Below are 25,571 nucleotides of genomic sequence, written 5' to 3'. Positions count from 1 at the left end.
TTTAAATGTCTTTATAAAGCAGTGTTAGGTGATGTGTTCAGTCTCTCCTGGAGGCGTGGGTTCGAATCCCACTTCTGACAGGAATATTTTGCCTTAATTCCATTTCATTGTCTTTATAAAGTATGTCTGAGCTTCCATGTGAAAATTCAAATGTTTTGGTTAAATCATCTAAACTGGAGAGCTAATCTTCCCACAGACAACAGTCAGGATGGCCGAGCAGTCTAAGGCGCTGCGTTCAGGTCACAGTCTCCCCTGGAGGCGTTGTTTTTAATCCAACTTCTGACAGGATAATGTTGCCCTTTTTCCATTTATAATGTCTTTATAAAGCAGTGTTAGGTGATGTGTTCAGTCTCTCCTGGAGGCATGGGTTCGAATCTCACGTCTGACAAGATTAATTTTCCATTATTCCATTTCATTGTCTTTATAAAGTATGTCTGAGCTTCAATCTGTTCAAATGTTTTGGTTTAATAATCCAAACTGAAGAGCTAATCTTCATGCAGACAACAGTCAGGATGGCCGAGCGGTCTAAGGCGCTGCGTTCAGGTCGCAGTCTCCCCTGGAGGCGTGGGTTCGAATCCCACTTCTGACAGGAATATTTTGCCTTAATTCCATTTCAATGTCTTTATAAAGTATGTCTGAGCTTCGATGTGAAAATTCAAATGTTTTGGTTAAATCATCTAAACTGGAGAGCTAATCTTCACACAGACAACAGTCAGGATGGCCGAGCGGTCAAAGGCGCTGCGTTCAGGTCGCAGTCTCCCCTGGAGGCGTGGGTTCGAATCCCACTTCTGACAGGAATATTTTGCCTTAATTCCATTTCAATGTCTTTATAAAGTATGTCTGAGCTTCGATGTGAAAATTCAAATGTTTTGGTTAAATAATCTAAACTGGAGAGCTAATCTTCACACAGACAACAGTCAGGATGGCCGAGCGGTCTAAGGCGCTGCGTTCAGGTCGCAGTCTCCCCTCGAGGCGTGGGTTCGAATCCCACTTCTGACAGAAGTATTTTGCATAATTCCATTTCAATGTCTTTATAAAGCAGTCTTAGGTCGCAGTCTCCCCTGGAGGCGTTGTTTTGAATCCCACTTCTGACAGTATAATGTTGCCCTTTTTCCATTTAAATGTCTTTATAAAGCAGTGTTAGGTGATGTGTTCAGTTCGCAGTCTCCCCTGGAGGCGTGGGTTCGAATCCCACTTCTGACAGGATAATGTTGCCCTTTTTCCATTTATAATGTCTTTATAAAGCAGTGTTAGGTGATGTGTTCAGTCTCTCCTAGAGGCATGGGTTCGAATCTCACTTCTGACAAGATTAATTTTCCATTATTCCATTTCATTGTCTTTATAAAGTATGTCTGAGCTTCAATCTCAGTTCAAATGTTTTGGTTCAATAATCCAAACTGAAGAGCTAATCTTCATGCAGACAACAGTCAGGATGGCCGAGCGGTCTAAGGCGCTGCGTTCAGGTCGCAGTCTCCCCTGGAGGCGTGGGTTCGAATCCTACTTCTGACAGGAATATTTTGACTTAATTCCATTTCAATGTCTTTATAAAGTATGTCTGAGCTTCCATGTGAAAATTCAAATGTTTTGGTTAAATCATCTAAACTGGAGAGCTAATCTTCGCACAGACAGCAGTCAGGATGGCCGAGCGGTCTAAGGCGCTGCGTTCAGGTCGCAGTCTCCCCTGGAGGCGTGAGTTCGAATCCCACTTCTGACAGGATAATGTTGCCCTTTTTCCATTTAAATGTCTTTATAAAGCAGTGTTAGGTGATGTGTTCAGTCTCTCCTGGAGGCGTGGGTTCGAATCCCACTTCTGACAGGAATATTTTGCCTTAATTCCATTTCATTGTCTTTATAAAGTATGTCTGAGCTTCCATGTGAAAATTCAAATGTTTTGGTTAAATCATCTAAACTGGAGAGCTAATCTTCCCACAGACAACAGTCAGGATGGCCGAGCAGTCTAAGGCGCTGCGTTCAGGTCACAGTCTCCCCTGGAGGCGTTGTTTTTAATCCAACTTCTGACAGGATAATGTTGCCCTTTTTCCATTTATAATGTCTTTATAAAGCAGTGTTAGGTGATGTGTTCAGTCTCTCCTGGAGGCATGGGTTCGAATCTCACGTCTGACAAGATTAATTTTCCATTATTCCATTTCATTGTCTTTATAAAGTATGTCTGAGCTTCAATCTGTTCAAATGTTTTGGTTTAATAATCCAAACTGAAGAGCTAATCTTCATGCAGACAACAGTCAGGATGGCCGAGCGGTCTAAGGCGCTGCGTTCAGGTCGCAGTCTCCCCTGGAGGCGTGGGTTCGAATCCCACTTCTGACAGGAATATTTTGCCTTAATTCCATTTCAATGTCTTTATAAAGTATGTCTGAGCTTCGATGTGAAAATTCAAATGTTTTGGTTAAATCATCTAAACTGGAGAGCTAATCTTCACACAGACAACAGTCAGGATGGCCGAGCGGTCAAAGGCGCTGCGTTCAGGTCGCAGTCTCCCCTGGAGGCGTGGGTTCGAATCCCACTTCTGACAGAAGTATTTTGCATACTTCCATTTCAATGTCTTTATAAAGCAGTCTTAGGTGATGTGTTCAGGTCGCAGTCTCTCCTGGAGGCATGGGTTCGAATCTAATTTCTGACTAGATTAATTTTCCCTTATTCCATTTCATTGAATCCCACTTCTGACAGGAATATTTTGCCTTAATTCCATTTCAATGTCTTTATAAAGTATGTCTGAGCTTCCATGTGAAAATTCAAATGTTTTGGTTAAATCATCTAAACTGGAGAGCTAATCTTCCCACACACAACAGTCAGAATGGCCGAGCGTTCTAAGGCGCTGCGTTCAGGTCGCAGTCTCCCCTGGAGGCGTTGTTTTTAATCCCACTTCTGACAGTATAATGTTGCCCTTTTTCCATTTAAATGTCTTTATAAAGCAGTGTTAGGTGATGTGTTCAGGTCGCAGTCTCCCCTGGAGTCGTGGGTTCGAATCCCACTTCTGACAGGATAATGTTGCCCTTTTTCCATTAATAATGTCTTTATAAAGCAGTGTTAGGTGATGTGTTCAGTCTCTCCTGGAGGCATGGGTTCGAATCTCACTTCTGACAAGATTAATTTTCCATTATTCCATTTCATTGTCTTTATAAAGTATGTCTGAGCTTCAATCTCAGTTCAAATGTTTTGGTTTAATAATCCAAACTGAAGAGCTAATCTTCATGCAGACAACAGTCAGGATGGCCGAGCGGTCTAAGGCGCTGCGTTCAGGTCGCAGTCTCCCCTGGAGGCGTGGGTTCGAATCCCACTTCTGACAGGAATATTTTGACTTAATTCCATTTCAATGTCTTTATAAAGTATGTCTGAGCTTCCATGTGAAAATTCAAATGTTTTGGTTAAATCATCTAAACTGGAGAGCTAATCTTCGCACAGACAGCAGTCAGGATGGCCGAGCGGTCTAAGGCGCTGCGTTCAGGTCGCAGTCTCCCCTGGAGGCGTGGGTTCGAATCCCACTTCTGACAGGATAATGTTGCCCTTTTTCCATTTAAATGTCTTTATAAAGCAGTGTTAGGTGATGTGTTCAGTCTCTCCTGGAGGCGTGGGTTCGAATCCCACTTCTGACAGGAATATTTTGCCTTAATTCCATTTCATTGTCTTTATAAAGTATGTCTGAGCTTCCATGTGAAAATTCAAATGTTTTGGTTAAATCATCTAAACTGGAGAGCTAATCTTCCCACAGACAACAGTCAGGATGGCCGAGCAGTCTAAGGCGCTGCGTTCAGGTCACAGTCTCCCCTGGAGGCGTTGTTTTTAATCCAACTTCTGCCAGGATAATGTTGCCCTTTTTCCATTTATAATGTCTTTATAAAGCAGTGTTAGGTGATGTGTTCAGTCTCTCCTGGAGGCATGGGTTCGAATCTCACTTCTGACAAGATTAATTTTCCATTATTCCATTTCATTGTCTTTATAAAGTATGTCTGAGCTTCAATCTCAGTTCAAATGTTTTGATTTAATAATCCAAACTGAAGAGCTAATCTTCATGCAGACAACAGTCAGGATGGCCGAGCGGTCTAAGGCGCTGCGTTCAGGTCGCAGTCTCCCCTGGAGGCGTGGGTTCGAATCCCACTTCTGACAGGAATATTTTGCCTTAATTCCATTTCAATGTCTTTATAAAGTATGTCTGAGCTTCGATGTGAAAATTCAAATGTTTTGGTTAAATCATCTAAACTGGAGAGCTAATCTTCACACAGACAACAGTCAGGATGGCAAAGCGGTCTAAGGCGCTGCGTTCAGGCCGCAGTCTCCCCTGGAGGCGTGGGTTCGAATCCCACTTCTGACAGAAGTATTTTGCATAATTCCATTTCAATGTCTTTATAAAGCAGTCTTAGGTCGCAGTCTCCCCTGGAGGCGTTGTTTTGAATCCCACTTCTGACAGTATAATATTGCCCTTTTTCCATTTAAATGTCTTTATAAAGCAGTGTTAGGTGATGTGTTCAGGTCGCAGTCTCCCCTGGAGGCGTGGGTTCGAATCCCACTTCTGACAGGATAATGTTGCCCTTTTTCCATTTATAATGTCTTTATAAAGCAGTGTTAGGTGATGTGTTCAGTCTCTCCTAGAGGCATGGGTTCGAATCTCACTTCTGACAAGATTAATTTTCCATTATTCCATTTCATTGTCTTTATAAAGTATGTCTGAGCTTCAATCTCAGTTCAAATGTTTTGGTTTAATAATCCAAACTGAAGAGCTAATCTTCATGCAGACAACAGTCAGGATGGCCGAGCGGTCTAAGGCGCTGCGTTCAGGTCGCAGTCTCCCCTGGAGGCGTGGGTTCGAATCCCACTTCTGACAGGATAATGTTGCCCTTTTTCCATTTAAATGTCTTTATAAAGCAGTGTTAGGTGATGTGTTCAGTCTCTCCTGGAGGCGTGGGTTCGAATCCCACTTCTGACAGGAATATTTTGCCTTAATTCCATTTCATTGTCTTTATAAAGTATGTCTGAGCTTCCATGTGAAAATTCAAATGTTTTGGTTAAATCATCTAAACTGGAGAGCTAATCTTCCCACAGACAACAGTCAGGATGGCCGAGCAGTCTAAGGCGCTGCGTTCAGGTCACAGTCTCCCCTGGAGGCGTTGTTTTTAATCCAACTTCTGACAGGATAATGTTGCCCTTTTTCCATTTATAATGTCTTTATAAAGCAGTGTTAGGTGATGTGTTCAGTCTCTCCTGGAGGCATGGGTTCGAATCTCACTTCTGACAAGATTAATTTTCCATTATTCCATTTCATTGTCTTTATAAAGTATGTCTGAGCTTCAATCTCAGTTCAAATGTTTTGGTTTAATAATACAAACTGAAGAGCTAATCTTCATGCAGACAACAGTCAGGATGGCCGAGCGGTCTAAGGCGCTGCGTTCAGGTCGCAGTCTCCCCTGGAGGCGTGGGTTCGAATCCCACTTCTGACAGGAATATTTTGCCTTAATTCCATTTCAATGTCTTTATAAAGTATGTCTGAGCTTCGATGTGAAAATTCAAATGTTTTGGTTAAATAATCTAAACTGGAGAGCTAATCTTCCCACAGACAACAGTCAGGATGGCCGAGCAGTCTAAGGCGCTGCGTTCAGGTCACAGTCTCCCCTGGAGGCGTTGTTTTTAATCCAACTTCTGACAGGATAATGTTGCCCTTTTTCCATTTAAATGTCTTTATAAAGCAGTGTTAGGTGATGTGTTCAGTCTCTCCTGGAGGCGTGGGTTCGAATCCCACTTCTGACAGGAATATTTTGCCTTAATTCCATTTCATTGTCTTTATAAAGTATGTCTGAGCTTCCATGTGAAAATTCAAATGTTTTGGTTAAATCATCTAAACTGGAGAGCTAATCTTCCCACAGACAACAGTCAGGATGGCCGAGCAGTCTAAGGCGCTGCGTTCAGGTCACAGTCTCCCCTGGAGGCGTTGTTTTTAATCCAACTTCTGACAGGATAATGTTGCCCTTTTTCCATTTATAATGTCTTTATAAAGCAGTGTTAGGTGATGTGTTCAGTCTCTCCTGGAGGCATGGGTTCGAATCTCACTTCTGACAAGATTAATTTTCCATTATTCCATTTCATTGTCTTTATAAAGTATGTCTGAGCTTCAATCTCAGTTCAAATGTTTTGGTTTAATAATACAAACTGAAGAGCTAATCTTCATGCAGACAACAGTCAGGATGGCCGAGCGGTCTAAGGCGCTGCGTTCAGGTCGCAGTCTCCCCTGGAGGCGTGGGTTCGAATCCCACTTCTGACAGGAATATTTTGCCTTAATTCCATTTCAATGTCTTTATAAAGTATGTCTGACCTTCGATGTGAAAATTCAAATGTTTTGGTTAAATCATCTAAACTGGGAAGCTAATCTTCACACAGACAACAGTCAGGATGGCCGAGCGGTCTAAGGCGCTGCGTTCAGGTCGCAGTCTCCCCTGGAGGCGTGGGTTCGAATCCCACTTCTGACAGAAGTATTTTGCATAATTCCATTTCAATGTCTTTATAAAGCAGTCTTAGGTGATGTGTTCAGGTCGCAGTCTCTCCTGGAGGCATGGGTTCGAATCTAATTTCTGACTAGATTAATTTTCCCTTATTCCATTTCATTGAATCCCACTTCTGACAGGAATATTTTGCCTTAATTCCATTTCAATGTCTTTATAAAGTATGTCTGAGCTTCCATGTGAAAATTCAAATGTTTTGGTTAAATCATCTAAACTGGAGAGCTAATCTTCCCACACACAACAGTCAGAATGGCCGAGCGTTCTAAGGCGCTGCGTTCAGGTCGCAGTCTCCCCTGGAGGCGTTGTTTTGAATCCCACTTCTGACAGTATAATGTTGCCCTTTTTCCATTTAAATGTCTTTATAAAGCAGTGTTAGGTGATGTGTTCAGGTCGCAGTCTCCCCTGGAGGCGTGGGTTCGAATCCCACTTCTGACAGGATAATGTTGCCCTTTTTCCATTTATAATGTCTTTATAAAGCAGTGTTAGGTGATGTGTTCAGTCTCTCCTGGAGGCATGGGTTCGAATCTCACTTCTGACAAGATTAATTTTCCATTATTCCATTTCATTGTCTTTATAAAGTATGTCTGAGCTTCAATCTCAGTTCAAATGTTTTGGTTTAATAATCTAAACTGAAGAGCTAATCTTCATGCAGACAACAGTCAGGATGGCCGAGCGGTCTAAGGCGCTGCGTTCAGGTCGCAGTCACCCTGGAGGCATGGGTTCGAATCTAATTTCTGACTAGATTAATTTTCCCTTATTCCATTTCATTGAATCCCACTTCTGACAGGAATATTTTTGCCTTAATTCCATTTCAATGTCTTTATAAAGTATGTCTGAGCTTCCATTTGAAAATTCAAATGTTTTGGTTAAATCATCTAAAATGGAGAGCTAATCTTCGCACAGACAGCAGTCAGGATGGCCGAGCGGTCTAAGGCGCTGTGTTCAGGTCGCAGTCTCCCCTGGAGGCGTGGGTTCGAATCCCACTTCTGACAGGATAATGTTGCCCTTTTTCCATTTAAATGTCTTTATAAAGCAGTGTTAGGTGATGTGTTCAGGTTGCAGTCTCTCCTGGAGGCATGGGTTCGAATCTAATTTCTGACTAGATTAATTTTCCCTTATTCCATTTCATTGAATCCCACTTCTGACAGGAATATTTTTGCCTTAATTCCATTTCAATGTCTTTATAAAGTATGTCTGAGCTTCCATGTGAAAATTCAAATGTTTTGGTTAAATCATCTAAACTGGAGAGCTAATCTTCCCACACACAACAGTCAGAATGGCCGAGCGTTCTAAGGCGCTGCGTTCAGGTCGCAGTCTCCCCTGGAGGCGTGGGTTCGAATCCCACTTCTGACAGGAATATTTTGCCTTAATTCCATTTCAATGTCTTTATAAAGTATGTCTGAGCTTCCATGTGAAAATTCAAATGTTTTGGTTAAATCATCTAAACTGGAGAGCTAATCTTCCCACAGACAACAGTCAGGATGGCCGAGCGTTCTAAGGCGCTGCGTTCAGGTCGCAGTCTCCCCTGGAGGCGTTGTTTTGAATCCCACTTCTGACAGGATAATGTTGCCCTTTTTCTATTTAAATGTCTTTATAAAGCAGTGTTAGGTGATGTGTTCAGGTCGCAGTCTCCGCTGGAGGCGTGGGTTCGAATCCCACTTCTGACAGGATAATGTTGCCCTTTTTCCATTTAAATGTCTTTATAAAGCAGTGTTAGGTGATGTGTTCAAGATGGCGCCGACAGGACGGCGACTTTAACAGCAGCTCCGAGTGTTTTTTGGGTTTATTACTTTTTTCCGAGGTTTGCCTCTGTCTTTTCAAACTTTTCTTTTCATCATACTGTCTCTTTAAGACTCGCGGACAGTTCTCTATAACAAAGACTCGGGGACAGTTCTCTATAACAATTGGAAACTTTCAGTGAAAAAGGAAAGTTTTTCATCACCTTTTCTGGTGCGCAACGGGCGTCCTGCGCGCGTAATGGCCATTGTCTACAGTCGGGATCAGCTGCTGGCGCTGCGTTTCTCTGCGGTGCGGCCGGAGGAGCGACCCATCATCCCCCGGGATATTATGAAGAGGAGACGGGGATGCCGCGCCAGAGTTAAACGCCGGGAGCTGAGGAGAGCTTATCGACCGGCGCTGCCGTCCGTCATCATGGGCAACGTGAGATCTCTGCCTAACAAGATGGACGAACTCGCGGCGGCGACCAGGTTCGACAACAGTCAGAATGGCCGAGCGTTCTAAGGCGCTGCGTTCAGGTCGCAGTCTCCCCTGGAGGCGTTGTTTTGAATCCCACTTCTGACAGTATAATGTTGCCCTTTTTCCATTTAAATGTCTTTATAAAGCAGTGTTAGGTGATGTGTTCAGGTCGCAGTCTCCCCTGGAGGCGTGGGTTCGAATCCCACTTCTGACAGGATAATGTTGCCCTTTTTCCATTTATAATGTCTTTATAAAGCAGTGTTAGGTGATGTGTTCAGTCTCTCCTGGAGGCATGGGTTCGAATCTAATTTCTGACTAGATTAATTTTCCCTTATTCCATTTCATTGTCTTTATAAAGTATGTCTGAGCTTCCATCTCAGTTCAAATGTTTTGGTTTAATAATCTAAATTGAAGAGCTAATCTTCACACAGATAGCAGTCAGGATGGCCAAGCGGTCTAAGGCGCTGCGTTCAGGTCGCAGTCACTCCTGGAGGCGTGGGTTCGAATCCCACTTCTGACAGGAATATTTTGCCTTAATTCCATTTCAATGTCTTTATAAAGTATGTCTGAGCTTCCATGTGAAAATTCAAATGTTTTGGTTAAATCATCTAAACTGGAGAGCTAATCTTCCCACAGACAACAGTCAGGATGGCCGAGCGTTCTAAGGAGCTGCGTTCAGGTCGCAGTCTCCCCTGGAGGCGTGGGTTCGAATCCCACTTCTGACAGGATAATGTTGCCCTTTTTCCATTTACAATGTCTTTATAAAGCAGTGTTAGGTGATGTGTTCAGTCTCTCCTGGAGGCATGGGTTCGAAACTCACTCCTGACAAGATTAATTTTCCCTTATTCCATTTCATTGTCTTTATAAAGTATGTCTGAGCTTCAATCTCAGTTCAAATGTTTTGGTTTAATAATCCAAACTGAAGAGCTAATCTTCATGCAGACAACAGTCAGGATGGCCGAGCGGTCTAAGGCGCTGCGTTCAGGTCGCAGTCTCCCCTGGAGGCGTTGTTTTTAATCCAACTTCTGACAGGATAATGTTGCCCTTTTTACATTTAAATGTCTTTATGAAGCAGTGTTAGGTGATGTGTTCAGGTCGCAGTCTCTCCTGGAGGCGTGGGTTCGAATCCCACTTCTGACAGGATAATGTTGCCCTTTTTCCATTTATAATGTCTTTATAAAGCAGTGTTAGGTGATGTGTTCAGTCTCTCCTGGAGGCATGGGTTCGAATCTCACTTCTGACAAGATTAATTTTCCATTATTCCATTTCATTGTCTTTATAAAGTATGTCTGAGCTTCAATCTCAGTTCAAATGTTTTGGTTTAATAATACAAACTGAAGAGCTAATCTTCATGCAGACAACAGTCAGGATGGCCGAGCGGTCTAAGGCGCTGCGTTCAGGTCGCAGTCTCCCCTGGAGGCGTGGGTTCGAATCCCACTTCTGACAGGAATATTTTGACTTAATTCCATTTCAATGTCTTTATAAAGTATGTCTGAGCTTCCATGTGAAAATTCAAATGTTTTGGTTAAATCATCTAAACTGGAGAGCTAATCTTCACACAGACAGCAGTCAGGATGGTTGAGCGGTCTAAGGCGCTGCGTTCAGGTCGCAGTCTCCCCTGGAGGCGTGGGTTCGAATCCCACTTCTGACAGGAATATTTTGCCTTAATTCCATTTCAATGTCTTTATAAAGTATGTCTGAGCTTCCATGTGAAAATTCAAATGTTTTGGTTAAATCATCTAAACTGGAGAGCTAATCTTCCCACAGACAACAGTCAGGATGGCCGAGCGTTCTAAGGCGCTGCGTTCAGGTCGCAGTCTCCCCTGGAGGCGTTGTTTTGAATCCCACTTCTGACAGGATAATGTTGCCCTTTTTCCATTTAAATGTCTTTATAAAGCAGTGTTAGGTGATGTGTTCAGGTCGCAGTCTCCGCTGGAGGCGTGGGTTCGAATCCCACTTCTGACAGGATAATGTTGCCCTTTTTCCATTTAAATGTCTTTATAAAGCAGTGTTAGGTGATGTGTTCAGTCTCTCCTGGAGGCATGGGTTCGAATCTCACTTCTGACAAGATTAATTTTCCCTTATTCCATTTCATTGTCTTTATAAAGTATGTCTGAGCTTCAATCTCAGTTCAAATGTTTTGGTTTAATAATCCAAACTGAAGAGCTAATTTTCATGCAGACAACAGTCAGGATGGCCGAGCGGTCTAAGGCGCTGCGTTCAGGTCGCAGTCTCCCCTGGAGGCGTGGGTTCGAATCCCACTTCTGACAGGAATGTTTTGCCTTAATTCCATTTCAATGTCTTTATAAAGTATGTCTGAGCTTCGATGTAAAAATTCAAATGTTTTGGTTAAATCATCTAAAATGGAGAGCTAATCTTCACACAGACAACAGTCAGGATGGCCGAGCGGTCTAAGGCGCTGCGTTCAGGTCGCAGTCACCCTGGAGGCGTGGGTTCGAATCCCACTTCTGACAGAAGTGTTTTGCATAATTCCATTTCAATGTCTTTATAAAGCAGTCTTAGGTGATGTGTTCAGGTCGCAGTCTCTCCTGGAGGCATGGGTTCGAATCTAATTTCTGACTAGATTAATTTTCCCTTATTCCATTTCATTGTCTTTATAAAGTATGTCTGAGCTTCCATCTCAGTTCAAATGTTTTTGTTTAATAATCTAAATTGAAGAGCTAATCTTCACACAGATAGCAGTCAGCATGGCCGAGCGTTCTAAGGCGCTGCGTTCAGGTCGCAGTCTCCCCTGGAGGCGTTGTTTTGAATCCCCCTTCTGACAGGATAATGTTGCCCTTTTTCCATTTAAATGTCTTTATAAAGCAGTGTTAGGTGATGTGTTCAGGTCGCAGTCTCCCCTGGAGGCGTGGGTTCGAATCCCACTTCTGACAGGATAATGTTGCCCTTTTTCCATTTATAATGTCTTTATAAAGCAGTGTTAGGTGATGTGTTCAGTCTCTCCTGGAGGCATGGGTTCGAATCTCACTTCTGACAAGATTAATTTTCCATTATTCCATTTCATTGTCTTTATAAAGTATGTCTGAGCTTCAATCTCAGTTCAAATGTTTTGGTTTAATAATCCAAACTGAAGAGCTAATCTTCATGCAGACAACAGTCAGGATGCCCGAGCGGTCTAAGGCGCTGCGTTCAGGTCGCAGTCTCCCCTGGAGGCGTGGGTTCGAATCCCACTTCTGACAGGAATATTTTGAATTAATTCCATTTCAATGTCTTTATAAAGTATGTCTGAGCTTCCATGTGAAAATTCAAATGTTTTGGTTAAATCATCTAAACTGGAGAGCTAATCTTCGCACAGACAGCAGTCAAGATGGCCGAGCGGTCTATGGCGCTGCGTTCAGGTCGCAGTCTCCCCTGGAGGCGTTCTTTTGAATCCCACTTCTGACAGGATAATGTTGCCCTTTTTCCATTTAAATGTCTTTATAAAGCAGTGTTAGGTGATGTGTTCAGGTCGCAGTCTCCCCTGGAGGCGTGGGTTCGAATCCCACTTCTGACGGGATAATGTTGCCCTTTTTCCATTTAAATGTCTTTATAAAGCAGTGTTAGGTGATGTGTTCAGTCTCTCCTGGAGGCGTGGGTTCGAATCCCACTTCTGACAGGAATTTTTTGCCTTAATTCCATTTCATTGTCTTTATAAAGTATGTCTGAGCTTCCATGTGAAAATTCAAATGTTTTGGTTAAATCATCTAAACTGGAGAGCTAATCTTCACACAGACAACAGTCAGGATGGCCGAGCAGTCTAAGGCGCTGCGTTCAGGTCACAGTCTCCCCTGGAGGCGTTGTTTTTAATCCAACTTCTGACAGGATAATGTTGCCCTTTTTCCATTTAAATGTCTTGATGAAGCAGTGTTAGGTGATGTGTTCAGGTCGCAGTCACTCCTGGAGGCATGGGTTCGAAACTCACTCCTGACAAGATTAATTTTCCCTTATTCCATTTCATTGTCTTTATAAAGTATGTCTGAGCTTCAATCTCAGTTCAAATGTTTTGGTTTAATAATCCAAACTGAAGAGCTAATCTTCATGCAGACAACAGTCAGGATGGCCGAGCGGTCTAAGGCGCTGCGTTCAGATCGCAGTCTCCCCTGGAGGCGTTGTTTTTAATCCCACTTCTGACAGGATAATGTTGCCCTTTTTCCATTTAAATGTCTTGATGAAGCAGTGTTAGGTGATGTGTTCAGGTCGCAGTCTCTCCTGGAGGCGTGGGTTCGAATCCCACTTCTGACAGGATAATGTTGCCCTTTTTCCATTTATAATGTCTTTATAAAGCAGTGTTAGGTGATGTGTTCAGTCTCTCCTGGAGGCATGGGTTCGAATCTCACTTCTGACAAGATTAATTTTTCATTATTCCATTTCATTGTCTTTATAAAGTATGTCTGAGCTTCAATCTCAGTTCAAATGTTTTGGTTTAATAATACAAACTGAAGAGCTAATCTTCATGCAGACAACAGTCAGGATGGCCGAGCGGTCAAAGGCGCTGCTTTCAGGTCGCAGTCTCCCCTGGAGGCGTGGGTTAGAATCCCACTTCTGACAGAAGTGTTTTGCATAATTCCATTTCAATGTCTTTATAAAGCAGTCTTAGGTGATGTGTTCAGGTCGCAGTCTCTCCTGGAGGCATGGGTTCGAATCTAATTTCTGACTAGATTAATTTTCCCTTATTCCATTTCATTGTCTTTATAAAGTATGTCTGAGCTTCCATCTCAGTTCAAATGTTTTGGTTTAATAATCTAAATTGAAGAGCTAATCTTCACACAGATAGCAGTCAGGATGGCCAAGCGGTCTAAGGCGCTGCGTTCAGGTCGCAGTCACTCCTGGAGGCGTGGGTTCGAATCCCACTTCTGACAGAAGTGTTTTGCATAATTCCATTTCAATGTCTTTATAAAGCAGTCTTAGGTGATGTGTTCAGGTCGCAGTCTCTCCTGGAGGCATGGGTTCGAATCTAATTTCTGACTAGATTAATTTTCCCTTATTCCATTTCATTGTCTTTATAAAGTATGTCTGAGCTTCCATCTCAGTTCAAATGTTTTGGTTTAATAATCTAAATTGAAGAGCTAATCTTCACACAGATAGCAGTCAGGATGGCCAAGCGGTCTAAGGCGCTGCGTTCAGGTCGCAGTCTCCCCTGGAGGCGTGGGTTCGAATCCCACTTCTGACAGAAGTGTTTTGCATAATTCCATTTCAATGTCTTTATAAAGCAGTCTTAGGTGATGTGTTCAGGTCGCAGTCTCTCCTGGAGGCATGGGTTCGAATCTAATTTCTGACTAGATTAATTTTCCCTTATTCCATTTCATTGTCTTTATAAAGTATGTCTGAGCTTCCATCTCAGTTCAAATGTTTTGGTTTAATAATCTAAATTGAAGAGCTAATCTTCACACAGATAGCAGTCAGGATGGCCGAGCGGTCTAAGGCGCTGCGTTCAGATCGCAGTCTCCCCTGGAGGCGTTGTTTTTAATCCCACTTCTGACAGGATAATGTTGCCCTTTTTCCATTTAAATGTCTTGATGAAGCAGTGTTAGGTGATGTGTTCAGGTCGCAGTCTCTCCTGGAGGCGTGGGTTCGAATCCCACTTCTGACAGGATAATGTTGCCCTTTTTCCATTTATAATGTCTTTATAAAGCAGTGTTAGGTGATGTGTTCAGTCTCTCCTGGAGGCATGGGTTCGAAACTCACTCCTGACAAGATTAATTTTCCCTTATTCCATTTCATTGTCTTTATAAAGTATGTCTGAGCTTCAATCTCAGTTCAAATGTTTTGGTTCAATAATCCAAACTGAAGAGCTAATCTTCATGCAGACAACAGTCAGGATGGCCGAGCGGTCTAAGGCGCTGCGTTCAGGTCGCAGTCTCCCCTGGAGGCGTGGGTTCGAATCCCACTTCTGACAGGAATATTTTGACTTAATTCCATTTCAATGTCTTTATAAAGTATGTCTGAGCTTCCATGTGAAAATTCAAATGTTTTGGTTAAATCATCTAAACTGGAGAGCTAATCTTCACACAGACAGCAGTCAGGATGGTTGAGCGGTCTAAGGCGCTGCGTTCAGGTCGCAGTCTCCCCTGGAGGCGTGGGTTCGAATCCCACTTCTGACAGGAATATTTTGCCTTAATTCCATTTCAATGTCTTTATAAAGTATGTCTGAGCTTCCATGTGAAAATTCAAATGTTTTGGTTAAATCATCTAAACTGGAGAGCTAATCTTCCCACAGACAACAGTCAGGATGGCCGAGCGTTCTAAGGCGCTGCGTTCAGGTCGCAGTCTCCCCTGGAGGCGTTGTTTTGAATCCCACTTCTGACAGGATAATGTTGCCCTTTTTCCATTTAAATGTCTTTATAAAGCAGTGTTAGGTGATGTGTTCAGGTCGCAGTCTCCGCTGGAGGCGTGGGTTCGAATCCCACTTCTGACAGGATAATGTTGCCCTTTTTCCATTTAAATGTCTTTATAAAGCAGTGTTAGGTGATGTGTTCAGTCTCTCCTGGAGGCATGGGTTCGAATCTCACTTCTGACAAGATTAATTTTCCCTTATTCCATTTCATTGTCTTTATAAAGTATGTCTGAGCTTCAATCTCAGTTCAAATGTTTTGGTTTAATAATCCAAACTGAAGAGCTAATTTTCATGCAGACAACAGTCAGGATGGCAGAGCGGTCTAAGGCGCTGCGTTCAGGTCGCAGTCTCCCCTGGAGGCGTGGGTTCGAATCCCACTTCTGACAGGAATATTTTGCCTTAATTCCATTTCAATGTCTTTATAAAGTATGTCTGAGCTTCCATGTGAAAATTCAAATGTTTTGGTTAAATCATCTAAACTGGAGAGCTAATCTTCCCACAGACAACAGTCAGGATGGCCGAGCGTTCTAAGGCGCTGCGTTCAGGTCGCAGTCTCCCCTGGAGGCGTTGTTTTGAATCCCACTTCTGACAGGATAATGTTGCCCTTTTTCCATTTAAATGTCTTTATAAAGCAGTGTTAGGTGATGTGTTCAGGTCGCAGTCTCCCCTGGAGGCATGGGTTCGAATCCCACTTCTGACAGGATAATGTTGCCCTTTTTCCATTTATAATGTCTTTATAAAGCAGTGTTAGGTGATGTGTTCAGTCTCTCCTGGAGGCATGGGTTCGAATCTCACTTCTGACAAGATTAATTTTCCATTATTCCATTTCATTGTCTTCATAAAGTATGTCTGAGCTTCAATCTCAGTTCAAATGTTTTGGTTTAATAATCCAAACTGAAGAGCTAATCATCATGCAGACAACAGTCAGGAAGGCCAAGCGGTCTAAGGCGCTGGGTTCAGGTCGCAGTCTCCCCTGGAGGCGTGGGTTCGAATCCCACTTCTGACAGGAATATTTTGACTTAATTCCATTTCAATGTCTTTATAAAGTATGTCTGAGCTTCCATTTGAAAATTCAAATGTTTTGGTTAAATCATCTAAAATGGAGAGCTAATCTTCACACAGACAGCAGTCAGGATGGCCGAGCGGTCTAAGGCGCTGCGTTCAGGTCGCAGTCTCCCCTGGAGGCTTTGTTTTGAATCCCACTTCTGACAGGATAATGTTGCCCTTTTTCCATTTAAATGTCTTTATAAAGCAGTGTTAGGTGATGTGTTCAGGTCGCAGTCACCCTGGAGGCGTGGGTTCGAATCCCATTTCTGACAGAAGTGTTTTGCATAATTCCATTTCAATGTCTTTATAAAGCAGACTTAGGTGATGTGTTCAGGTCGCAGTCTCTCCTGGAGGCATGGGTTCGAATCTAATTTCTGACTAGATTAATTTTCCCTTATTCCATTTCATTGTCTTTATAAAGTATGTCTGAGCTTCCATCTCAGTTCAAATGTTTTTGTTTAATAATCTAAATTGAAGAGCTAATCTTCACACAGATAGCAGTCAGCATGGCCGAGCGTTCTAAGGCGCTGCGTTCAGGTCGCAGTCTCCCCTGGAGGCGTTGTTTTGAATCCCCCTTCTGACAGGATAATGTTGCCCTTTTTCCATTTAAATGTCTTTATAAAGCAGTGTTAGGTGATGTGTTCAGGTCGCAGTCTCCCCTGGAGGCGTGGGTTCGAATCCCACTTCTGACAGGATAATGTTGCCCTTTTTCCATTTATAATGTCTTTATAAAGCAGTGTTAGGTGATGTGTTCAGTCTCTCCTGGAGGCATGGGTTCGAATCTCACTTCTGACAAGATTAATTTTCCATTATTCCATTTCATTGTCTTTATAAAGTATGTCTGAGCTTCAATCTCAGTTCAAATGTTTTGGTTTAATAATCCAAACTGAAGAGCTAATCTTCATGCAGACAACAGTCAGGATGCCCGAGCGGTCTAAGGCGCTGCGTTCAGGTCGCAGTCTCCCCTGGAGGCGTGGGTTCGAATCCCACTTCTGACAGGAATATTTTGAATTAATTCCATTTCAATGTCTTTATAAAGTATGTCTGAGCTTCCATGTGAAAATTCAAATGTTTTGGTTAAATCATCTAAACTGGAGAGCTAATCTTCGCACAGACAGCAGTCAAGATGGCCGAGCGGTCTAAGGCGCTGCGTTCAGGTCGCAGTCTCCCCTGGAGGCGTTCTTTTGAATCCCACTTCTGACAGGATAATGTTGCCCTTTTTCCATTTAAATGTCTTTATAAAGCAGTGTTAGGTGATGTGTTCAGGTCGCAGTCTCCCCTGGAGGCGTGGGTTCGAATCCCACTTCTGACGGGATAATCTTGCCCTTTTTCCATTTAAATGTCTTTATAAAGCAGTGTTAGGTGATGTGTTCAGTCTCTCCTGGAGGCGTGGGTTCGAATCCCACTTCTGACAGGAATTTTTTGCCTTAATTCCATTTCATTGTCTTTATAAAGTATGTCTGAGCTTCCATGTGAAAATTCAAATGTTTTGGTTAAATCATCTAAACTGGAGAGCTAATCTTCCCACAGACAACAGTCAGGATGGCCGAGCAGTCTAAGGCGCTGCGTTCAGGTCACAGTCTCCCCTGGAGGCGTTGTTTTTAATCCAACTTCTGACAGGATAATGTTGCCCTTTTTCCATTTAAATGTCTTGATGAAGCAGTGTTAGGTGATGTGTTCAGGTCGCAGTCACTCCTGGAGGCATGGGTTCGAAACTCACTCCTGACAAGATTAATTTTCCCTTATTCCATTTCATTGTCTTTATAAAGTATGTCTGAGCTTCAATCTCAGTTCAAATGTTTTGGTTTAATAATCCAAACTGAAGAGCTAATCTTCATGCAGACAACAGTCAGGATGGCCGAGCGGTCTAAGGCGCTGCGTTCAGATCGCAGTCTCCCCTGGAGGCGTTGTTTTTAATCCCACTTCTGACAGGATAATGTTGCCCTTTTTCCATTTAAATGTCTTGATGAAGCAGTGTTAGGTGATGTGTTCAGGTCGCAGTCTCTCCTGGAGGCGTGGGTTCGAATCCCACTTCTGACAGGATAATGTTGCCCTTTTTCCATTTATAATGTCTTTATAAAGCAGTGTTAGGTGATGTGTTCAGTCTCTCCTGGAGGCATGGGTTCGAATCTCACTTCTGACAAGATTAATTTTTCATTATTCCATTTCATTGTCTTTATAAAGTATGTCTGAGCTTCAATCTCAGTTCAAATGTTTTGGTTTAATAATACAAACTGAAGAGCTAATCTTCATGCAGACAACAGTCAGGATGGCCGAGCGGTCAAAGGCGCTGCGTTCAGGTCGCAGTCTCCCCTGGAGGTGTGGGTTCGAATCCCACTTCTGACAGAAGTGTTTTGCATAATTCCATTTCAATGTCTTTATAAAGCAGTCTTAGGTGATGTGTTCAGGTCGCAGTCTCTCCTGGAGGCATGGGTTCGAATCTAATTTCTGACTAGATTAATTTTCCCTTATTCCATTTCATTGTCTTTATAAAGTATGTCTGAGCTTCCATCTCAGTTCAAATGTTTTGGTTTAATAATCTAAATTGAAGAGCTAATCTTCACACAGATAGCAGTCAGGATGGCCAAGCGGTCTAAGGCGCTGCGTTCAGGTCGCAGTCACTCCTGGAGGCGTGGGTTCGAATCCCACTTCTGACAGGAATATTTTGCCTTAATTCCATTTCAATGTCTTTATAAAGTATGTCTGAGCTTCCATGTGAAAATTCAAATGTTTTGGTTAAATCATCTAAACTGGAGAGCTAATCTTCCCACAGACAACAGTCAGGATGGCCGAGCGTTCTAAGGAGCTGCGTTCAGGTCGCAGTCTCCCCTGGAGGCGTGGGTTCGAATCCCACTTCTGACAGGATAATGTTGCCCTTTTTCCATTTATAATGTCTTTATAAAGCAGTGTTAGGTGATGTGTTCAGTCTCTCCTGGAGGCATGGGTTCGAAACTCACTCCTGACAAGATTAATTTTCCCTTATTCCATTTCATTGTCTTTATAAAGTATGTCTGAGCTTCAATCTCAGTTCAAATGTTTTGGTTTAATAATCCAAACTGAAGAGCTAATCTTCATGCAGACAACAGTCAGGATGGCCGAGCGGTCTAAGGCGCTGCGTTCAGGTCGCAGTCTCCCCTGGAGGCGTTGTTTTTAATCCAACTTCTGACAGGATAATGTTGCCCTTTTTCCATTTAAATGTCTTTATGAAGCAGTGTTAGGTGATGTGTTCAGGTCGCAGTCTCTCCTGGAGGCGTGGGTTCGAATCCCACTTCTGACAGGATAATGTTGCCCTTTTTCCATTTATAATGTCTTTATAAAGCAGTGTTAGGTGATGTGTTCAGTCTCTCCTGGAGGCATGGGTTCGAATCTCACTTCTGACAAGATTAATTTTCCATTATTCCATTTCATTGTCTTTATAAAGTATGTCTGAGCTTCAATCTCAGTTCAAATGTTTTGGTTTAATAATACAAACTGAAGAGCTAATCTTCATGCAGACAACAGTCAGGATGGCCGAGCGGTCTAAGGCGCTGCGTTCAGGTCGCAGTCTCCCCTGGAGGCGTGGGTTCGAATCCCACTTCTGACAGGAATATTTTGACTTAATTCCATTTCAATGTCTTTATAAAGTATGTCTGAGCTTCCATGTGAAAATTCAAATGTTTTGGTTAAATCATCTAAACTGGAGAGCTAATCTTCACACAGACAGCAGTCAGGATGGTTGAGCGGTCTAAGGCGCTGCGTTCAGGTCGCAGTCTCCCCTGGAGGCGTTTTTTTGAATCCCACTTCTGACAGGATAATTTTGCCCTTTTTCCATTTAAATGTCTTTATAAAGCAGTGTTAGGTGATGTGTTCAGGTCGCAGTCTCCCCTGGAGGCGTGGGTTCGAATCCCACTTCTGACAGGATAATGTTGCCCTTTTTCTATTTAAATGTCTTCATAAAGCAGTGTTAGGTGATGTGTTCAGTCTCTCCTGGAGGCGTGGGTTCGAATCCCACTTCTGACAGGTATATTTTGCCTTAATTCCATTTCATTGTCTTTATAAAGTATGTCTGAGCTTCCATGTGAAAATTCAAATGTTTTGGTTAAATCATCTAAACTGGAGAGCTAATCTTCCCACAGACAACAGTCAGGATGGCCGAGCAGTCTAAGGCGCTGCGTTCAGGTAACAGTCTCCCCTGGAGGCGTTGTTTTTAATCCAACTTCTGACAGGATAATGTTGCCCTTTTTCCATTTATAATGTCTTTATAAAGCAGTGTTAGGTGATGTGTTCAGTCTCTCCTGGAGGCATGGGTTCGAATCTCACTTCTGACAAGATTAATTTTCCATTATTCCATTTCATTGTCTTTATAAAGTATGTCTGAGCTTCAATCTCAGTTCAAATGTTTTGGTTTAATAATCCAAACTGAAGAGCTAATCTTCATGCAGACAACAGTCAGGATGGCCGAGTGGTCTAAGTTGCTGCGTTCAGGTCGCAGTCTCCCCTGGAGGCGTGGGTTCGAATCCCACTTCTGACAGGAATATTTTGACTTAATTCCATTTCAATGTCTTTATAAAGTATGTCTGAGCTTCCATGTGAAAATTCAAATGTTTTGGTTAAATCATCTAAACTGGAAAGCTAATATTCGCACAGACAGCAGTCAGGATGGCCGAGCGGTGTAAGGCGCTGCGTTCAGGTCGCAGTCTCCCCTGGAGGCGTTGTTTTGAATCCCACTTCTGACAGGATAATGTTGCCCTTTTTCCATTTAAATGTCTTTATAAAGCAGTGTTAGGTGATGTGTTCAGGTCGCAGTCTCCCCTGGAGGCGTGGGTTCGAATCCCACTTCTGACAGGATAATGTTGCCCTTTTTCCATTTAAATGTCTTTATAAAGCAGTGTTAGGTGATGTGTTCAGTCTCTCCTGGAGGCGTGGGTTCGAATCCCACTTCTGAGAGGAATATTTTGCCTTAATTCCATTTCATTGTCTTTATAAAGTATGTCTGAGCTTCCATGTGAAAATTCAAATGTTTTGGTTAAATCATCTAAACTGGAGAGCTAATCTTCCCACAGACAACAGTCAGGATGGCCGAGCAGTCTAAGGCGCTGCGTTCAGGTCACAGTCTCCCCTGGAGGCGTTGTTTTTAATCCAACTTCTGACAGGATAATGTTGCCCTTTTTCCATTTAAATGTCTTCATGAAGCAGTGTTAGGTGATGTGTTCAGGTCGCAGTCACTCCTGGAGGCATGGGTTCGAATCCCACTTCTGACAGGAATATTTTGCCTTAATTCCATTTCAATGTCTTTATAAAGTATGTCTGAGCTTCCATGTGAAAATTCAAATGTTTTGGTTAAATCATCTAAACTGGAGAGCTAATCTTCACTCAGACAACAGTCAGGATGGCCGAGCGGTCTAAGGCGCTGCGTTCAGGTCGCAGTCTCCCCTGGAGGCGTGGGTTCGAATCCCACTTCTGACAGAAGTATTTTGCATAATTCCATTTCAATGTCTTTATAAAGCAGTCTTAGGTGATGTGTTCAGGTCGCAGTCTCTCCTGGAGGCATGGGTTCGAATCTAATTTCTGACTAGATTAATTTTCCCTTATTCCATTTCATTGTCTTTATAAAGTATGTCTGAGCTTCAATCTCAGTTCAAATGTTTTGGTTTAATAATCTAAATTGAAGAGCTAATCTTCACACAGATAGCAGTCAGGATGGCCGAGCGGTCTAAGGCGCTGCGTTCAGGTCGCAGTCTCCCCTGGAGGCGTGGGTTCGAATCCCACTTCTGACAGGAATATTTTGCCTTAATTCCATTTCAATGTCTTTATAAAGTATGTCTGAGCTTCCATGTGAAAATTCAAATGTTTTGTTTAAATCATCTAAACTGGAGAGCTAATCTTCCCACAGACAACAGTCAGGATGGCCGAGCGTTCTAAGGCGCTGCGTTCAGGTCGCAGTCTCCCCTGGAGGCGTTGTTTTGAATCCCCCTTCTGACAGGATAATGTTGCCCTTTTTCCATTTAAATGTCTTTATAAAGCAGTGTTAGGTGATGTGTTCAGGTCGCAGTCTCCCCTGGAGGCGTGGGTTCGAATCCCACTTCTGACAGGATAATGTTGCCCTTTTTCCATTTATAATGTCTTTATAAAGCAGTGTTAGGTGATGTGTTCAGTCTCTCCTGGAGGCATGGGTTCGAATCTCACTTCTGACAAGATTAATTTTCCATTATTCCATTTCATTGTCTTTATTAAGTATGTCTGAGCTTCAATCTCAGTTCAAATGTTTTGGTTTAATAATCCAAACTGAAGAGCTAATCTTCATGCAGACAACAGTCAGGATGGCCGAGCGGTCTAAGGCGCTGCGTTCAGGTCGCAGTCTCCCCTGGAGGCGTGGGTTCGAATCCCACTTCTGACAGGAATATTTTGACTTAATTCCATTTCAATGTCTTTATAAAGTATGTCTGAGCTTCCATGTGAAAATTCAAATGTTTTGGTTAAATTATCTAAACTGGAGAGCTAATCTTCGCACAGACAGCAGTCAGGATGGCCGAGCGGTCTAAGGCGCTGCGTTCAGGTCGCAGTCTCCCCTGGAGGCATTGTTTTGAATCCCACTTCTGACAGGATAATTTTGCCCTTTTTCCATTTAAATGTCTTTATAAAGCAGTGTTAGGTGATGTGTTCAGGTCGCAGTCTCCCCTGGAGGCGTGGGTTCGAATCCCACTTCTGACAGGATAATGTTGCCCTTTTTCCATTTAAATGTGTTTATAAAGCAGTGTTAGTAAGTAAGTAAGTAAGTAATATTTATTTATATAGCGCTTTTCGAGTCCAGGGTCACAAAGCGCTTTAACAATCAAAACAACACTCAAAACAGTACATACTTCAAAGATCAAGACAACACCGAGAACAACACAGGAGTTCGAGAAATTCAAGGAAAAGCCTGAACAAATAGAAACGTCTTAAGATGTTTCTTAAAGGAGTCAGCAGACTCCATCAAGCGCAAAGAGAGAGGAAGATTGTTCCAAAGCTTAGGAGCAACAGCCTGAAAAGATTTCTCTCCTCTGGTCCTGAGCCGTGTGCGTGGAACCATAAGTAGATTCTGATCCACAGACCTCAGAGCCCGAGCTGGGGTGTAAGGCTGGATCAGATCAGTGATGTAAGGAGGAGCCTGACCATGAATAGCTCTGAAAGTAAGAACCAGAATTTTAAAGTTGATCCTGAAAGAAACTGGAAGCCAGTGAAGAGTTTTAAGGATCGGAGAAATGTGAGTTCTCCTACTTGAGCGGGTCAGAATTCTCGCTGCAGTTCTGAATCAACTGCAGACGAGACAGCTCCTTCTTGTTAAGACATGAAAACAAACTGTTACAATAGTCCAGACGAGAAGAAACAAACACATGGATTACAAGCTCCAGATCATGTTGTGACAACATTTTCCTACACTGTTAGGTGATGTGTTCAGTCTCTCCTGGATGCATGGGTTCGAATCTCACTTCTGACAAGATTAATTTTCCCTTATTCCATTTCATTGTCTTTATAAAGTATGTCTGAGCTTCAATCTCAGTTCAAATGTGTTGGTTTAATAATCCAAACTGAAGAGCTAATCTTCTTGCAGCCAACAGTCAGGATGGCCGAGCGGTCTAATGCGCTGCGTTCAGGTCGCAGTCTCCCCTTGAGGCGTGGGTTAGAATCCCACTTCTGACACGAATATTTTGCCTAATTCCATTTCAATGTCTTTATAAAGCAGTCTTAGGTGATGTGTTCAGGTCGCAGTCTCCCCTGGAGGCGTGGGTTCGAATCCCACTTCTGACAGGATAATGTTGCCCTTTTTCCATTTATAATGTCTTTATAAAGCAGTGTTAGGTGATGTGTTCAGTCTCTCCTGGAGGCATGGGTTCGAATCTCACTTCTGACATGATTAATTTTCCATTATTCCATTTCATTGTCTTTATAAAGTATGTCTGAGCTTCAATCTCAGTTCAAATGTTTTGGTTTAATAATCCATACTGAAGAGCTAATCTTCATGCAGACAACAGTCAGGATGGCCGAGCGGTCTAAGGCGCTGCGTTCAGGTCGCAGTCTCCCCTGGAGGCGTGGGTTCGAATCCCACTTCTGACAGGAATATTTTGACTTAATTCCATTTCAATGTCTTTATAAAGTATGTCTGAGCTTCCATGTGAAAATTCAAATGTTTTGGTTAAATCATCTAAACTGGAGAGCTAATCTTCGCACAGACAGCAGTCAGGATGGCCGAGCGGTCTAAGGCGCTGCGTTCAGGTCGCAGTCTCCCCTGGAGGCGTTGTTTTGAATCCCACTTCTGACAGGATAATGTTGCCCTTTTTCCATTTAAATGTCTTTATAAAGCAGTGTTCGGTGATGTGTTCAGGTCGCAGTCTCCCCTGGAGGCGTGGGTTCGAATCCCACTTCTGACAGGATAATGTTGCCCTTTTTCCATTTAAATGTCTTTATAAAGCAGTGTTAGGTGATGTGTTCAGTCTCTCCTGGAGGCGTGGGTTCGAATCCCACTTCTGACAGGAATATTTTGCCTTAATTCCATTTCAATGTCTTTATAAAGTATGTCTGAGCTTCCCAAGGGGACAGTCAGCTCCGGCAGGACCACTTGCTTGGTTGTTTCGGACACCAGGACTATGTCTGGCCTGAGTTTGTCGATGCCGATGTTATCAGGGAACTTTAGCTGTCTTCCTAGGTCCACCTTCAGCTGCCAGTCCCGAGCTGTTGCCAGCAGCCCCCCTGCTTGAGTCCTGCGCTGCTGTGGCTTCTCCCCAGCTCTTACAAAGGCGATGGACTACCTTGTTGGTTGTTGATTTTTGCTGGTGGAGATCCTTGTGCTTATGACTTCTGCAAAGACCCGCAGAACCTGGTCATGGCGCCAACGGTAACGCCCATCTCCAAGTGCATGTGGGCAGCAGCTTAGGATGTGCTCCAACGATCCGGCTTTCTGGCAGAGAGCGCACAGTGGAGTCTCGGCTAAGCCTCAGCGGAAGAGGTTGGATGGGCTTGAGAGTACATCATACACCGACTGTATAAGGAACTTGATCCGATGTGGCTCAGATCTCCATAGCTCTGACCATGAGATATTCCGGTCAGCTGCCCCTTCCCATCGGGTCCATGTGCCCTGCTGCCGCATCCCTACTATCCTACTGCAGCGGGCTTCCTCCACACCTGCTCGGACCTCCTCCTGTATCAGCTGTCGCCTCTCCTTTCCCTGGGACTTGTTGTAGCGAGGTCTTGGGTTACTTCCAAGACCTGCCCGTCCAGATGCTACTGTTCCCACCAGCTCACTGTGTCGCAACCGTGCCTCAGCCTTGTTGACAGCCTCCTGAGCCTTCCACTTCCTGCCTGTCCTCACTTCTATGCCTGCCGAGGAGACCTTGTTGTCGGTGGAGTCCCTGTACAGCAGGACCTCTCTAGCTCGGGTACCCATAAACTCCTCCGTCAGACTACTGAAGGGCAGTTTTAGTTTGTTGTTTTTCCCGTACAGGGCAATGCTGCTGAGGCTTCGTGGTAGGCCC

The 25,571-nt window shown here is 43.3% G+C and overlaps 34 non-coding genes across 34 annotated transcripts; all 34 read left to right on the top strand.

The window, feature by feature from the left end:
• The first annotated feature begins 506 nt into the window (after window positions 1-506).
• On the top strand, window positions 507-589 carry trnal-cag (transfer RNA leucine (anticodon CAG)). Its single transcript has one exon. It is a non-coding gene; the product is annotated as a tRNA-Leu (tRNA).
• Window positions 590-711: 122 nt separating this feature from the next.
• Window positions 712-794, top strand: trnal-cag (transfer RNA leucine (anticodon CAG)). Its single transcript has one exon. It is a non-coding gene; the product is annotated as a tRNA-Leu (tRNA).
• A 122-nt stretch (window positions 795-916) lies between these two features.
• trnal-cag (transfer RNA leucine (anticodon CAG)) lies at window positions 917-999 on the top strand. Its single transcript has one exon. It is a non-coding gene; the product is annotated as a tRNA-Leu (tRNA).
• A 427-nt stretch (window positions 1,000-1,426) lies between these two features.
• On the top strand, window positions 1,427-1,509 carry trnal-cag (transfer RNA leucine (anticodon CAG)). The gene has a single exon. It is a non-coding gene; the product is annotated as a tRNA-Leu (tRNA).
• A 122-nt stretch (window positions 1,510-1,631) lies between these two features.
• trnal-cag (transfer RNA leucine (anticodon CAG)) lies at window positions 1,632-1,714 on the top strand. The gene has a single exon. It is a non-coding gene; the product is annotated as a tRNA-Leu (tRNA).
• Window positions 1,715-2,242: 528 nt separating this feature from the next.
• Window positions 2,243-2,325, top strand: trnal-cag (transfer RNA leucine (anticodon CAG)). Its single transcript has one exon. It is a non-coding gene; the product is annotated as a tRNA-Leu (tRNA).
• A 122-nt stretch (window positions 2,326-2,447) lies between these two features.
• trnal-cag (transfer RNA leucine (anticodon CAG)) lies at window positions 2,448-2,530 on the top strand. Its single transcript has one exon. It is a non-coding gene; the product is annotated as a tRNA-Leu (tRNA).
• A 691-nt stretch (window positions 2,531-3,221) lies between these two features.
• On the top strand, window positions 3,222-3,304 carry trnal-cag (transfer RNA leucine (anticodon CAG)). The gene has a single exon. It is a non-coding gene; the product is annotated as a tRNA-Leu (tRNA).
• Window positions 3,305-3,426: 122 nt separating this feature from the next.
• On the top strand, window positions 3,427-3,509 carry trnal-cag (transfer RNA leucine (anticodon CAG)). The gene has a single exon. It is a non-coding gene; the product is annotated as a tRNA-Leu (tRNA).
• A 530-nt stretch (window positions 3,510-4,039) lies between these two features.
• Window positions 4,040-4,122, top strand: trnal-cag (transfer RNA leucine (anticodon CAG)). The gene has a single exon. It is a non-coding gene; the product is annotated as a tRNA-Leu (tRNA).
• A 122-nt stretch (window positions 4,123-4,244) lies between these two features.
• On the top strand, window positions 4,245-4,327 carry trnal-cag (transfer RNA leucine (anticodon CAG)). Its single transcript has one exon. It is a non-coding gene; the product is annotated as a tRNA-Leu (tRNA).
• A 427-nt stretch (window positions 4,328-4,754) lies between these two features.
• trnal-cag (transfer RNA leucine (anticodon CAG)) lies at window positions 4,755-4,837 on the top strand. Its single transcript has one exon. It is a non-coding gene; the product is annotated as a tRNA-Leu (tRNA).
• Window positions 4,838-5,367: 530 nt separating this feature from the next.
• trnal-cag (transfer RNA leucine (anticodon CAG)) lies at window positions 5,368-5,450 on the top strand. Its single transcript has one exon. It is a non-coding gene; the product is annotated as a tRNA-Leu (tRNA).
• A 735-nt stretch (window positions 5,451-6,185) lies between these two features.
• trnal-cag (transfer RNA leucine (anticodon CAG)) lies at window positions 6,186-6,268 on the top strand. The gene has a single exon. It is a non-coding gene; the product is annotated as a tRNA-Leu (tRNA).
• Window positions 6,269-6,390: 122 nt separating this feature from the next.
• Window positions 6,391-6,473, top strand: trnal-cag (transfer RNA leucine (anticodon CAG)). Its single transcript has one exon. It is a non-coding gene; the product is annotated as a tRNA-Leu (tRNA).
• Window positions 6,474-7,415: 942 nt separating this feature from the next.
• trnal-cag (transfer RNA leucine (anticodon CAG)) lies at window positions 7,416-7,498 on the top strand. Its single transcript has one exon. It is a non-coding gene; the product is annotated as a tRNA-Leu (tRNA).
• A 278-nt stretch (window positions 7,499-7,776) lies between these two features.
• Window positions 7,777-7,859, top strand: trnal-cag (transfer RNA leucine (anticodon CAG)). Its single transcript has one exon. It is a non-coding gene; the product is annotated as a tRNA-Leu (tRNA).
• A 2,206-nt stretch (window positions 7,860-10,065) lies between these two features.
• Window positions 10,066-10,148, top strand: trnal-cag (transfer RNA leucine (anticodon CAG)). Its single transcript has one exon. It is a non-coding gene; the product is annotated as a tRNA-Leu (tRNA).
• A 122-nt stretch (window positions 10,149-10,270) lies between these two features.
• trnal-cag (transfer RNA leucine (anticodon CAG)) lies at window positions 10,271-10,353 on the top strand. The gene has a single exon. It is a non-coding gene; the product is annotated as a tRNA-Leu (tRNA).
• Window positions 10,354-10,889: 536 nt separating this feature from the next.
• Window positions 10,890-10,972, top strand: trnal-cag (transfer RNA leucine (anticodon CAG)). Its single transcript has one exon. It is a non-coding gene; the product is annotated as a tRNA-Leu (tRNA).
• A 122-nt stretch (window positions 10,973-11,094) lies between these two features.
• Window positions 11,095-11,176, top strand: trnal-cag (transfer RNA leucine (anticodon CAG)). The gene has a single exon. It is a non-coding gene; the product is annotated as a tRNA-Leu (tRNA).
• A 643-nt stretch (window positions 11,177-11,819) lies between these two features.
• Window positions 11,820-11,902, top strand: trnal-cag (transfer RNA leucine (anticodon CAG)). Its single transcript has one exon. It is a non-coding gene; the product is annotated as a tRNA-Leu (tRNA).
• Window positions 11,903-13,789: 1,887 nt separating this feature from the next.
• On the top strand, window positions 13,790-13,872 carry trnal-cag (transfer RNA leucine (anticodon CAG)). The gene has a single exon. It is a non-coding gene; the product is annotated as a tRNA-Leu (tRNA).
• A 643-nt stretch (window positions 13,873-14,515) lies between these two features.
• trnal-cag (transfer RNA leucine (anticodon CAG)) lies at window positions 14,516-14,598 on the top strand. Its single transcript has one exon. It is a non-coding gene; the product is annotated as a tRNA-Leu (tRNA).
• Window positions 14,599-14,720: 122 nt separating this feature from the next.
• Window positions 14,721-14,803, top strand: trnal-cag (transfer RNA leucine (anticodon CAG)). The gene has a single exon. It is a non-coding gene; the product is annotated as a tRNA-Leu (tRNA).
• Window positions 14,804-15,339: 536 nt separating this feature from the next.
• On the top strand, window positions 15,340-15,422 carry trnal-cag (transfer RNA leucine (anticodon CAG)). Its single transcript has one exon. It is a non-coding gene; the product is annotated as a tRNA-Leu (tRNA).
• Window positions 15,423-16,998: 1,576 nt separating this feature from the next.
• trnal-cag (transfer RNA leucine (anticodon CAG)) lies at window positions 16,999-17,081 on the top strand. The gene has a single exon. It is a non-coding gene; the product is annotated as a tRNA-Leu (tRNA).
• Window positions 17,082-18,346: 1,265 nt separating this feature from the next.
• On the top strand, window positions 18,347-18,429 carry trnal-cag (transfer RNA leucine (anticodon CAG)). Its single transcript has one exon. It is a non-coding gene; the product is annotated as a tRNA-Leu (tRNA).
• A 1,154-nt stretch (window positions 18,430-19,583) lies between these two features.
• On the top strand, window positions 19,584-19,666 carry trnal-cag (transfer RNA leucine (anticodon CAG)). Its single transcript has one exon. It is a non-coding gene; the product is annotated as a tRNA-Leu (tRNA).
• Window positions 19,667-20,510: 844 nt separating this feature from the next.
• Window positions 20,511-20,593, top strand: trnal-cag (transfer RNA leucine (anticodon CAG)). The gene has a single exon. It is a non-coding gene; the product is annotated as a tRNA-Leu (tRNA).
• Window positions 20,594-21,445: 852 nt separating this feature from the next.
• Window positions 21,446-21,528, top strand: trnal-cag (transfer RNA leucine (anticodon CAG)). The gene has a single exon. It is a non-coding gene; the product is annotated as a tRNA-Leu (tRNA).
• A 228-nt stretch (window positions 21,529-21,756) lies between these two features.
• trnal-cag (transfer RNA leucine (anticodon CAG)) lies at window positions 21,757-21,839 on the top strand. The gene has a single exon. It is a non-coding gene; the product is annotated as a tRNA-Leu (tRNA).
• A 537-nt stretch (window positions 21,840-22,376) lies between these two features.
• Window positions 22,377-22,459, top strand: trnal-cag (transfer RNA leucine (anticodon CAG)). Its single transcript has one exon. It is a non-coding gene; the product is annotated as a tRNA-Leu (tRNA).
• A 1,614-nt stretch (window positions 22,460-24,073) lies between these two features.
• trnal-cag (transfer RNA leucine (anticodon CAG)) lies at window positions 24,074-24,156 on the top strand. The gene has a single exon. It is a non-coding gene; the product is annotated as a tRNA-Leu (tRNA).
• The last annotated feature ends 1,415 nt before the right edge of the window (window positions 24,157-25,571 follow it).

The sequence above is a fragment of the Callionymus lyra genome, chromosome 3 (genome assembly GCF_982586985.1).
Source record: "Callionymus lyra chromosome 3, fCalLyr1.hap1.1, whole genome shotgun sequence".
Taxonomy (NCBI): Eukaryota; Metazoa; Chordata; class Actinopteri; order Syngnathiformes; family Callionymidae; genus Callionymus; species Callionymus lyra.
This window is presented reverse-complemented; position numbering and strand designations above follow the sequence as displayed.